Raw genomic sequence first — 11,440 nt, 5'->3', positions numbered from 1 at the left:
GAAGAGCCAAGTCTGAAGTGGCTCTGGGCCCCCCATCTATGTTTCACTGTGTGTACTGTGCTTTACCACTTCAGTCTCTGCATGCAGGTGCAATACCCAGAGTCTGCTAAATATAGAGCACAATTTATTAAATAAGCACACGTGTCTTATGGACAATAAACGATACTATTTATTAAAATAATTACTGATAAAATGGTGTAAGCCTTTAGAAGACTGTGCCACTTAGAGGAGCCAATTAGATGCCTGGGAGGCCAATTTTGGAAGTTTTGGAGGGAGAGGAAGAAAATGGCAGGTACCAACCAGAATGTAAAGGATATGGCCATTTTTGTGAGTTTTAGGAGAAAGACATGCCCTAAAATTTAAAAATGGCTTCTATTTCATAAAGCGCTATGTTTGCTGGCTGAACCTTTCGTTCAGCCAAAAATCTTTCTTTCGTTCGGTGCTACCTCGTCCTTCTGGACCCAGAGAGTGTTCTCCACTCAAACCTCTCCTCCACGGTTAAATTCACCCTCTGCTCCAGACAGCTTTTCTACCTATTGCTCTATAATAGCGGCTGGAAGAACTTTATCCATCGCCCCGTATTATTAGATACCAGACTTCTGGGACTAAGGACAGTGTCTGTTTCAAAGTATTAGTAGATCCTGGCTGACAAGGAGTGGCCGTTGGATGCAAGTTCCCACAGCTACAAGGGCTGACTAAAAACAGCTCCAGGTCCCTTGGCCCAGGTGCCTGTCATCACTGTGGGCAGGGTGACCTCTGAGCGACCCTCCGGGACAGGATGGATGCCAGGGGCTTCATACCTTCCTCTCACCACGCAGCGCAGTCCACCTGACTCGTTGGGGGACCCTGAGTGATATTCATTTCTGGGCCGGCCATGCGACCGAGGCGCGGAGCACAGGTGGGGCCTCTGGAAACTTCCCAGCCCCAGGGGCTCTCAGTTGGGCCTCGGCGACACCAACATCCTCCCGCCCCTCCCGTAGTGGAGTTGAGTCCTCCTCCCCATCGCAGCGCCCCTTCCTAGTCCAAGACCTCTCCAAATTTGAGAGCACTTCTCGGTCCCAGTGCCCTTCCCAGGGGGCTCTTTCCCCTCCCCGAGCTCCTTTCCCGTTTCTTGACCTACTCCCGAGCTCCGGTCCGTAACCCTCATCCCAGTCCAAGCCCCTCTTCACAGTGGGAGCTCCCTGCCCTCAACGGGAGTCTGACCTGAGCTCAGCTCCTCAGAAGCGTCCGCGGCCAGCGCCCGCAAGCCAAGTGCAGCGGCAGGTGGCGGAGCAGGTGCAGGAGCCGGCGGCCAGCTGTGGGCCCCGCCCGCGGACGTGGGCTCTCTCCACCCTTGATCGCCCTTCCCCGCACCTGCCAGCTCATAGGACCTACAGTCGCCGGAACTGCACTTCCCTCCGTTCCTTCCTACCATCTGGTCCGAAGGTATTCCTTGAGGTGTTTCACCAGGAGCGGGTTCCTGGGTGGACTGTGTCCGACTGTAACCTTCTACAATGCAAAAGAATCACAAAGCCTGAGACACAGCGAGAACTCAGCGGGTATGGAAGCCAGCTTCCCAGGGCAAGCAACCACTGCACACACACTGGAAGCCAGCCGAGAACCAGAATCAAGTTTCTTTTTCTGGGTAAAACTTGATAGTTAACTTTGAGTGTCACATAGTTCGCTCTTTCATTCACTCCATTCATTAATTCATTCAACAAATCTGCCACGTGCTCATCTAACAACAAATCTGACAGAGGGACACAGTTCTGTGTGCTCGAAGGGGACAGAGTTTCTGCCCTGGGAGGAGCTTGCTTTCTACGAAGGTATGCACGACTTTCTTTGTAGTATAAGATGCTGCGAATCTTTGTAGCATCTGGAACTAAGAGATTAACCTCCCTCTGCAACGCTCTGTTGCTCCTCCCCTCCTGAGGACATAAAAGAATGAGAGAGCTAAGTCTCTATCTCACACCAACTGATAAGTCCCCCTGGGAGGAATGCTAGCAGAGGTCTATTAAAAACTTCTCAGGTGATACTAAGAAGTCAGGGTCCAGAACCACAGATCTAGAGTTCTAAAATGCCTTCCAGTTTATTCCATAGTTGAGGGCTTTGTGGAAACTAATGTTTGTGTTTTGGTTGTAGAGCAAGGCAAAGGATGTACATGATCGCAGAGTAGAACAAGTGCTACTTGGTTTTTTTTTTTTTTGTTTTTTTTTTGTTTTTTTGGTGGGGAGGAGGGGGTACCAGGGATTGAACTCAGGAGCACTGGATCACAAAGGCACATCCCTAGCCCTATTTTGTATTTTATTTAAAGACACGGTCTCATTGAGCTGCTTAGCGCCTGGCTTTTTGCTGAGGCTGGCTTGACTTGCCTGCCTAAGCCTCCAGAGCCACTGGGATTACAGGCGTGTGCCACCGTGCCCTGCTCAAGTGCCACTTTTGATCAAATAACTTTTCTTTTCTATAAAGTAAAGAAAGACACCATGGAGCATTTCCTGTAGCAGATCTTTCCTCTGTAAAATAGAATGAATGGGACCTCATGGGAGAAGATAATGACTAGGAAGTTGTGCGATTTTGGTTAAAAGAATAATGAAACCATACATCTGAGATGCATGATGAAGAGCCAGCAGATTCTCAGAAGAGCATCTTTTGAATTCCTGAAGAGAAAGGGCATAGGAGGGATGCCTGACAGAGAACAGCCTCTCCCAAGGTGACAAACATCCAAGGCTCAACCCTTTCATCTATTTTAAAATCCCTGTGTGGAACATGCCAAGATGAGACATGGTGATTAAATCTGTTCCCAAACTGATGTAAGTGCCAGGCTTAACTCTGATACTTGCTCATGCCTATGGATTTTGAAATGAATAATATGTTAGAGTCCTGTGTGTGTGTCATCCTGGGCAAGGCTATTCTCTGACACCAGATCTCTTCTATGGTCTTTCTCTTTACTAATGTTTTATTTTTCTCATAGGCTAGGATTATGAAACAAATGTGTGACATCTTAATTGTATAGTTACTGGTGGGTAGAGATGCTTCTTAATGTGGAAAAAATTAGAACTAAGAAAATAATTTCTGCCTCAAATTATAATATTGTGGTATTAGGATAAACCACTTAAAATATAAATTTGACTATCTTTAACATGATATGTAAAAATAACCCAAATCAAACAGCTTCAAGTAAGTAGCTGACAAAAGGTAAATTGCTATTAAATCAACTATAAAATAATATAATACCAGCTAATCATTATTATCAAGCTATTTTAATATAAAATTCAAACAAAGTTGTGTCTAGAGAGACAGTCTTTTATGAAGACCTTGGTAAACAACTTTTAATTTAATAGGAAATGCTTTAGTTCATAAAGTATAATTGACTGTTCTTTTGGGAGATCATTGCTCATTATTCAATCTCTCTTTGGCCATCATGTTACTAGTTGGGCTCATCACCAAATAAGGACTATTTTCCCAGCCAGGCTTTTAGCTAGAAGAGGTTAGATAACTAAATTCAGACTAATGGGCTGAGAGGAAAAGGGAGATAGGATACTGTGGTGGGTGTCCTGAAAGGAAGGGAATGTGCTCATCTTCTCCCCTTCTACTCTCATGTGATAGGGATATGGGCATGGCGCTGAGCCAATCTTGGACCACTGTGGCTAAACATTATGGACCAATGGTAAAATATGTGGATGAAAGAAGACTGGATTATTGGATGATCTCATGCAATAGCCTCTGCATTAGCCCTAAAATGTCTACCTCCAATCTGTTCCACAAAGAATAAAATTTGTTACATGAAGCTAAATTCACATCTTAAATAATTTAGAATAACTTCCCTCCTGCTTTTCACCATAAACAAACAAAAATTAAAAATGGGTTAAAGAAAAATCTAAATATATCATTTACTTGGTCCAGTAATCACCATTTGGGGACTCTAGATAATAAGAATTTTTTTTTGTAGTTGTAGATAGACAGAATGCCTTTATTTTATTTGTTTATTTTTATGTGGTGCTGGGGATCAAACCCAGTGCCTCACACATGCTAGACAAGTGCTCTACCACTGAGCCCCAGCCTCAGCCCCTAGATAATAATAATTTTAAAGATTGTTATTGCAGCATTATTTATAATACCAAATGTCATTCAAAATATGGGAATAGTTAAACATATTATAGCAAGCCTTTTCAATGGCAAATTGTATATTTCTTCTGATGTATTGCATTGGAAATGATGAATTAGGTTTATAATTATTGATCAAGAAAAGAGATATTATGTATTATTAAAGTTAAAAAAGTTATAGTTTTTTGTTGTTATAGAATATATGTAGCATAAAATTCACAATTTTAACTATTTTTAATCATCCAGTTCAGTGACATTAAGTACCTTCACATTGTTGTGCATTGCCACTCCCCATCATCATTTGGAACTTTTTCATCATTCCATACTGAAACTCATCCATTAATCAATAACTCCACATTCCTGACTCCCCTGGCCTCTGACAACCAGTGTTCTTCCTATCTACATGAATTTCACATAAGTAAGTGAATCATACACTATTTGTCCTTTATGTCTGACTTACCATTTAGTATAATGCCTTCAGTTTTCACCCATGCAATGTCATGTATTAGAATTTTACCCTTTTTCAAGGCTGGATAATATTCCATTATATGTTTTTTTTTCTTGATGGTCATTTGGATTGTTTCTATATTTTGGCTACTGTGAATAATGCTGCTATGAACATTGGTATACAAATATATAAGTCTGTCATTTTGTTGATACTCTCAGGAGGGGAATTGCTAGATCAAATAGTAATTCTATGATAAAGATTGTGAGGAATTATTGTTGTTTTCCATAATAGCAGCACCATTTTACATTCCCACAAGCAGTGCACAAGGACTCTAATTTCTCCACAATACACCAGCTTTTGTTATCTATCTATCTATCTATCTATCTATCTATCTATCTATCTATCTATTTATTTTAAAGAGAAGCTATCCTATTGGGTATAATGTGGTATCTCACTGTGGTTTTGATTTACATTGCCTTAACAATTAGTGCTGTTGAGCATCATTTCATGTGCTTTTTGGGCATTTGTATATATTCTTTGGAGAAATATCTGTTCAAGTTCTTTGCTTTTGAATTAGATATTTTGCTTTTGTTTAGTTTTAAGAGTTCCTTATATAGCCTGGATATTGATTCCTATTCAGATATATAATATGCAAATCTTTTCTCCCATCCAATGAGTTTCATTTTCACTCTGTTGATAGTGTCCATTGATGTAAAAAAATATTTAAATATTTAACTTTAGTGAAGTTCAATTTGCTATTTTTGCTTCTGTTGCTTATGCTTTTGGTACTATATCCAAGAAATCACCGTAAAATCCGTTATCATGAAGCTTTTCTTTTATGTTTTCTTGTAAGAGGCTTATGGTTTAGTGCTTACATTTAGATCTTTAGTCTATTTTTAGTTCTTTTATTTATTAGTTGCTCAAAACATTACAATGATCTTGACATATCATACATTTGTTTCAAATGGAATTCTTATTTTTCCACGTGTTTAGTTCATTTTTGTATATGGTGTTAGGAAAGAATTCAGTTTCTTCTTTTGTATGTGGATATCCAGTTTCTTTAGCATCATTTATTGGAAAGACTGTCCTTTCCTCATTGAATGGCCACACAACAAGACTCCACCTTTGAATCAGAGACCAGGCTCCTCCCCAGATATGGAACCTGCTGGCACTTTTTTTTTTTTCTGATACTGGGGATTTAACCCAGGCATGCTTCATCACTGAACTATATCCACAGCCCTTTTTTATTTTATTTTATTTTTTTAAATTTTGGCAGGAGGAGAGAAGGTTGCTCCTTCAGTGTACTAGTCTAGAGGTTCAAATAGCTCTCAGGTCAATGCTATTGGTCCAAATTTATGTTAATCAGTGTTTGGAAAAGTACCAGCACTATCGGTCAGCTCTCCAATCACCACTCGGGTCTGCACCTGTTCCTGTTTTATTGCTGCTTATTCAGCCAGTGTCAGGCCACCAGGGTCCACAGGTGTGTGTGCCCTAGCTACTGGGCTTCAGGCCCACACCAGCATGATGGGCTCTGGGTGGCAGTGGCCCTGTGCATGCCTCTCGTGCCCCAGCCCTCCTAGTCCACAGCTCTGCTGCTTTGTGACAAGGGCTTGGCTCCACAAGTCTTTTCCCTCTTTGGTCATAAGTATTCTGTCCTTCCTTCCTTCTTTTTCCTTCCTTCCTTCCTTCCTTCCTTCCTTCCTTCCTTCCTTCCTTCCTTCCTTCCTTCCTTCCTTCCTTCCTTCCTTTCTTTCTTTCTTTCTTTGCTAGAGATTGGGAGATTGCTCATATTCTAAGCATGTGCTCTACCACTGAGCTAAACCTTAAACTAAATATGCCTATTTCTAAGTATTTTATTCCTCTTGATGTTAATGTAAATGAGGTTGTTCCCTTAATTTCCTTTTCAGATTCTTCATTGTTAGTGTACAGAAGCACAAGTGTTTTTTTGAGTGTTGATTGATGAATTTTGCTCCTGTTACTTCACTGAACTTATTTATTACTTCTAACAGTTTTTTTTTAAAACAGTCTATGGTTTTGGACACATAAAACCATGACATCTGTTAGCAAAGATCCTTTCACTTCTCTCTTTCCAATTCAGATTCCCCCTCCCTTTTCTTGCTTAATTGTTCTAGAAGAGCAATTTGATTTTAATACTATGTTGTATAGAAGTAGCCAAAGCAAGCATAGACGTCTTGTTCTTGATCTTAGAGGAAAAGCTTTCTCCATTGAATCTGAGGTTACTTGTGGTTGTTTTCAAATATAGTCTTTATTATGTTGAAGTTTTATTCCTAGCTTTTTGAATGTTCTTATCATGAAAGGGTTTGAATTTTGTCAAGTGCTTTTTCTGCATCAGTTGAGATGATCATGTGCCATTTATCCTTTCATCCTGTTAGTGTGTTATGTTATATTGAACAATTTTTAAATATTGAAATATTCTTGGATTCCAGAAATAAATCTCACTAATTCATAATTTATAATCCTTTTGATATGCTGTTGAATTTAATTTGCTAATATTTTGGTAAGGATTTTGCATTAATATTTACAAGGATATTGGTTGATACTTGTAGTGTCCTCATGTGGCTTTGGTGTCAGGGTAATAATGCTGGCCTTGTAAAATGAGTTAGGCAGCATACCCTTCTCTTCAAATTCTTTTGGGGAAGAGTTTGAGAACTGGTGTTAATTCTTTAACTGTTTGGTTAAGTTACCAATGACATCATTAAGTTCAGGCTTTTTCTTTATCAGGTGGTCTCTAATTACTGATTCAATCATAACAATTATGGTCTATTCAGATTTTATATTTCTTCATAATTTAGTTTTGGCAGGTTGTAGGTTTCTAGCAATTTGCCTGTTTCATATAGATTTCTTTTCTTAGTCCATTTGTGCTGTGTTTTTTTTCTTGTTTTTTGTACTGGAGATTGAACCCAGGGGTGCTTAACCACTGAGCCACATCTTTATTTTTTTATTTTCAGAGAGGGTCTTGCTAAGTTGCTGAGGGCCTTGCTAAATTGCCAAGGCTGGCTTCAAACTTGCAACCCTCCGGACTCACAGCCATGTACCACAACACCTGGCTCTTACTTGTGCTGTTATAATAAAATACTGGAGACTGGGTAATTTATAAAGAACAAAAAGTTATACTCATAGTTCTGGAGGCTAGAAAGATTAAGATCAAGTTCTGATAGGGAGAGAAAGAACTTATCTCAAAATTGTAAAGGCTATATATGGCAAGTCCCAAACCAACATCATACTGAATGCAAAAAAACTGAAAACATTTTCTCTAAAAACAGGAACAACCTTTGTCTAATATAAGATAATTGTAATTTTGTGAGTTAGTCTCTGTGTCCTCTATTCTGTACCATTGGTCTACCAGTCTGTTTTGGTGCCCATACCATGCTGTTTTTGTTACTATTGCTCTGTATATAATTTAAGGTATGGTATAGTGATGCCACCTGCTTCACTATTCCTGCTAAGGATTGCTTTAGCTATTCTGGGTCTCTTATTTTTCCAGATGAATTTCATGATTGCTTTTTCTATTTATATGAGGAATACCATTGGGATTTTCATTGAAATTTCAATAAATCTGTATGATGCTTTTGGCAGTTTGGTCATTTTGATAATATTAAGTCTGCCCATCCAAGAACAAGGTAGATCTTTCCATTTTCCAAGGTCTTCTTTGATTTCTTTATTTAGGATTCTATAGTTTTCATTGTATACATCTTTCACCTCTTTTGTTAATTTGATTCCCAATATCTTCTTTTTTTGAGGCTATTATAAATGGAATAGTTTTCCTCATTTCCTTCTCAAAGAATTTGTCACTGATATACAGAAATGCCTTTGATTTAAGGGTGTTGATTTTATATCCTGCTACTTTTGCTGAATTCATTTATTAGTTCTAGAAGTTTTCTGGTGGAGCTTTTTGGGTCTTCTAGATATAGAATCATATCGTTAGCAAATAGAGCTAATTTAAGTTCTTCTTTTCCTGTACATATTCCTTTAATTTATTTCATTTGTCTAATTGTCAAGAACCATGTTGAATAGAAGTGGTGAAAGAAGGCATCCCTGTCTTGTTCCAGTTTTTAGAGGGAACACCTTTAATTTTTCTCCATTTAGAATGATGTTGGCTTGAGGCTTTGCATAGATAGCCTTTATGATGTTGAGATATGTTCCTGTTATCTCTAGTTTTTATAGTGTTTTGAACGTGTAAAGGTGCTGTATTTTGTCAAATGCTTTTCCTGTATCTATTGAGATGATCATATGATTCTTATCTTTGAGTCTGTTGATGTGATGAATTACATTTATTGATTTCTGTATATTGGACCAACCTTGCATCCCTGGGCCCCCTTGATCATGGTGCATAATCTTTTTGATATGTTTTTGTATTTGATTTGCCAGAATTTTATTGAGAATTTTTGCATCTATGTTCATTAGAGATATTGGTCTAAAGTTTTCTTTCTTTGATGTGTCTTTGCCTGGTTTTGGGATCAGGGTAATATTGGCCTCATTAGAATGAGTTTGGAAGTGCTGCCTCTTTTTATATTTCCTGAAATAAATTGAAGAGTATTGGTATTAGTTCTTCTTTAAAGGTCTTGTAGAACTCAGCTGTGTATTGATCTGGTCCTGGGCTTTTCTTAGTGGGTAATCTCCTGATGGCATCTTCTATTTCATCACTTGATATTGGTCTGTTTAAATTGTGGATATCTTCCTGAGTCAATCTGGGCAAATCATATGACTTAAGAATTTGATGATGCCTTCTATGTTTTCTATTTTATTGTAGTATAAGTTTTCAAAATAATTTCTAATTATCCTCTGTGTTTATGTAGTGTCTGTAATTTGAGTTTTTTCTCTCCTTCTCTCTGTTAGCATAGCTAAGGGTCTGTCAATTTTATTTATTTTTTCAAAGAACCAACTTTTCATTTTATCAACTTTTTCAATTGTTTCTTTTGTTTTAATTTCATTGATTTCAGCTCTCATTTTATTTATTTCTTGCCATCTACTGCTTTTGCCACTGATTTGTGTATCTTTTTCTAGGGCTTTGAGATGTAGTGTGAGATCATTTTTTTGTTGACTTTTTCTTCTTTTAAGGGATGAACTTCATGCAATGAATTTTCCTCTTAGTACTGCTTTTATAGTGTCCCAGAGATTTTGATATGTGTGTCTATAGTATCTTCAACCAATGGTGCTGGGAAAACTGGAAATCCATATGCAACAAAATAAAATTAAACTCCTATCTCTCACCATGCACAAAACTCAATTCAAAGTGGATCAAGGACCTAGGAATTAAACCAGAGACTCTGCATCTAATAGAAGATTCATCATGTGGCATTAGGCCCCAGCTTCCTTAATAAGACTCCTATAGCACAAGAATTAAAACCAAGAATCAATAAATGGGATGGAATCAAACTAAAAAGTTTCTTCTAAGCAAAAGAAACAATCTGTAAGGTGAATAGAAAGACTACATCCTGGGAGCAAATTTTTACCCCTCACACATCAGATAGAGCACTAATCTCTAGGGTATATAAAGAACTCAAAAAGCTAAGCACCAAAAAACCAAATAACCCAATCAACAAATGGGCCAAGGACCTGAACAGACACTTCTCAGAAGAGAATCAACAATCAATCAACAAATATATGAAAAAATGTTCATCATCTCTAGCAATTAGAGAAAAGCAAATCAAAACCACTCTAAGATATCATCTCACTCCAGTCAGAATGGCAGCTATTATGAAGACAAACAATAAGTGTTGATGAAGATGTGGGGGAAAAGGTATACTTATACACTGCTGGTGGGACTGCAAATTGGTGCAGCTAATATGGAAAGTAGTATGGAGATTCCTTGGAAATCTGGGAATGGAACCACCATTTGACCCAGCTATCCCTCTCCTTGGTCTATACCCAAAAGACTTAAAAACAGCATACTACAGGGACATGAATGAATGTTTATAGTAGCACAGTTCACAATAGCTAAACTGTGGAGCCAACCTAGATGTCTTTCAGTAGATGAATGGATAAAAAAATTGTGGCCCATATACACAATGGAATTTTACTCAGCAATAAAAGATAATAAAATCATGGCATTTGCAGGCAAATGGATGGAGTTAGAGAAGATAATGCTAAGTGAAGTTAGACAATCCCCCCCCCAAAAAAAATGCTGAGTGTTTTCTCTGATATAAGGAGGCTGACTCATCATGGGGAAGTAAGAGGAGTCTGGGAGGAATAGATGAATTCTAGAAAGGGCAGAGGAGTGGGAGATGAGTTCTAGAAAGGGAAGAAGCAGGGGATTGGCAAGGATGATGGAATGTGATAAATATCACTATCCAAAGTACATGTATGAAGATATAAATTGGTGTGAACATACTTTATATACAACCAGAGATATGAAAAATTGTGCTGTATATGTGTAATAAGAATTGTAATGTATTCTGCTATCATTTATTTAAAAAAATTTTTTTAAAAAAGCAGGAACAACGATGCCCATTCTAACTACTCCTGTTTAACATAGTCCTTGAACCTCTAGCCAGAGAAATTAGGCAAGAGAAAGAAATTAAGGGGATATAAATAGAAAAAGAAGAAATCAAATTATCTCCGTTTGCTGATGACATGGTCCTATGCTTAGAGGACCCAAAAAACTTTAATAGAAGACTTCTTGAACTAACAACAAATACAGCAAACTGACAGAATACAAGATCAACATACATAAATCAATCACTTTTCTATACTCCAATGATGATTCTAATGAGAAGGAAAACCACCCCATTCACAATAACCTCAAAACAAACAGACAACAACAACAACAACAAACAAAAAACAAAACAAAACAAGAACTTGGGAATAAGTCTAACCAAGGAGGTGAAAGAACTCTAAAATGAAAACTATAGAACACTGAAGAAAGAAATTGAAGAAGACCTTCAAAGA

This window comes from Urocitellus parryii, chromosome 4, assembly GCF_045843805.1.
Source record: "Urocitellus parryii isolate mUroPar1 chromosome 4, mUroPar1.hap1, whole genome shotgun sequence".
NCBI classification, from domain to species: domain Eukaryota; kingdom Metazoa; phylum Chordata; class Mammalia; order Rodentia; family Sciuridae; genus Urocitellus; species Urocitellus parryii.
The sequence above is the reverse complement of the archived record's forward strand: the minus strand, read 5'-3'. Positions refer to the sequence as shown.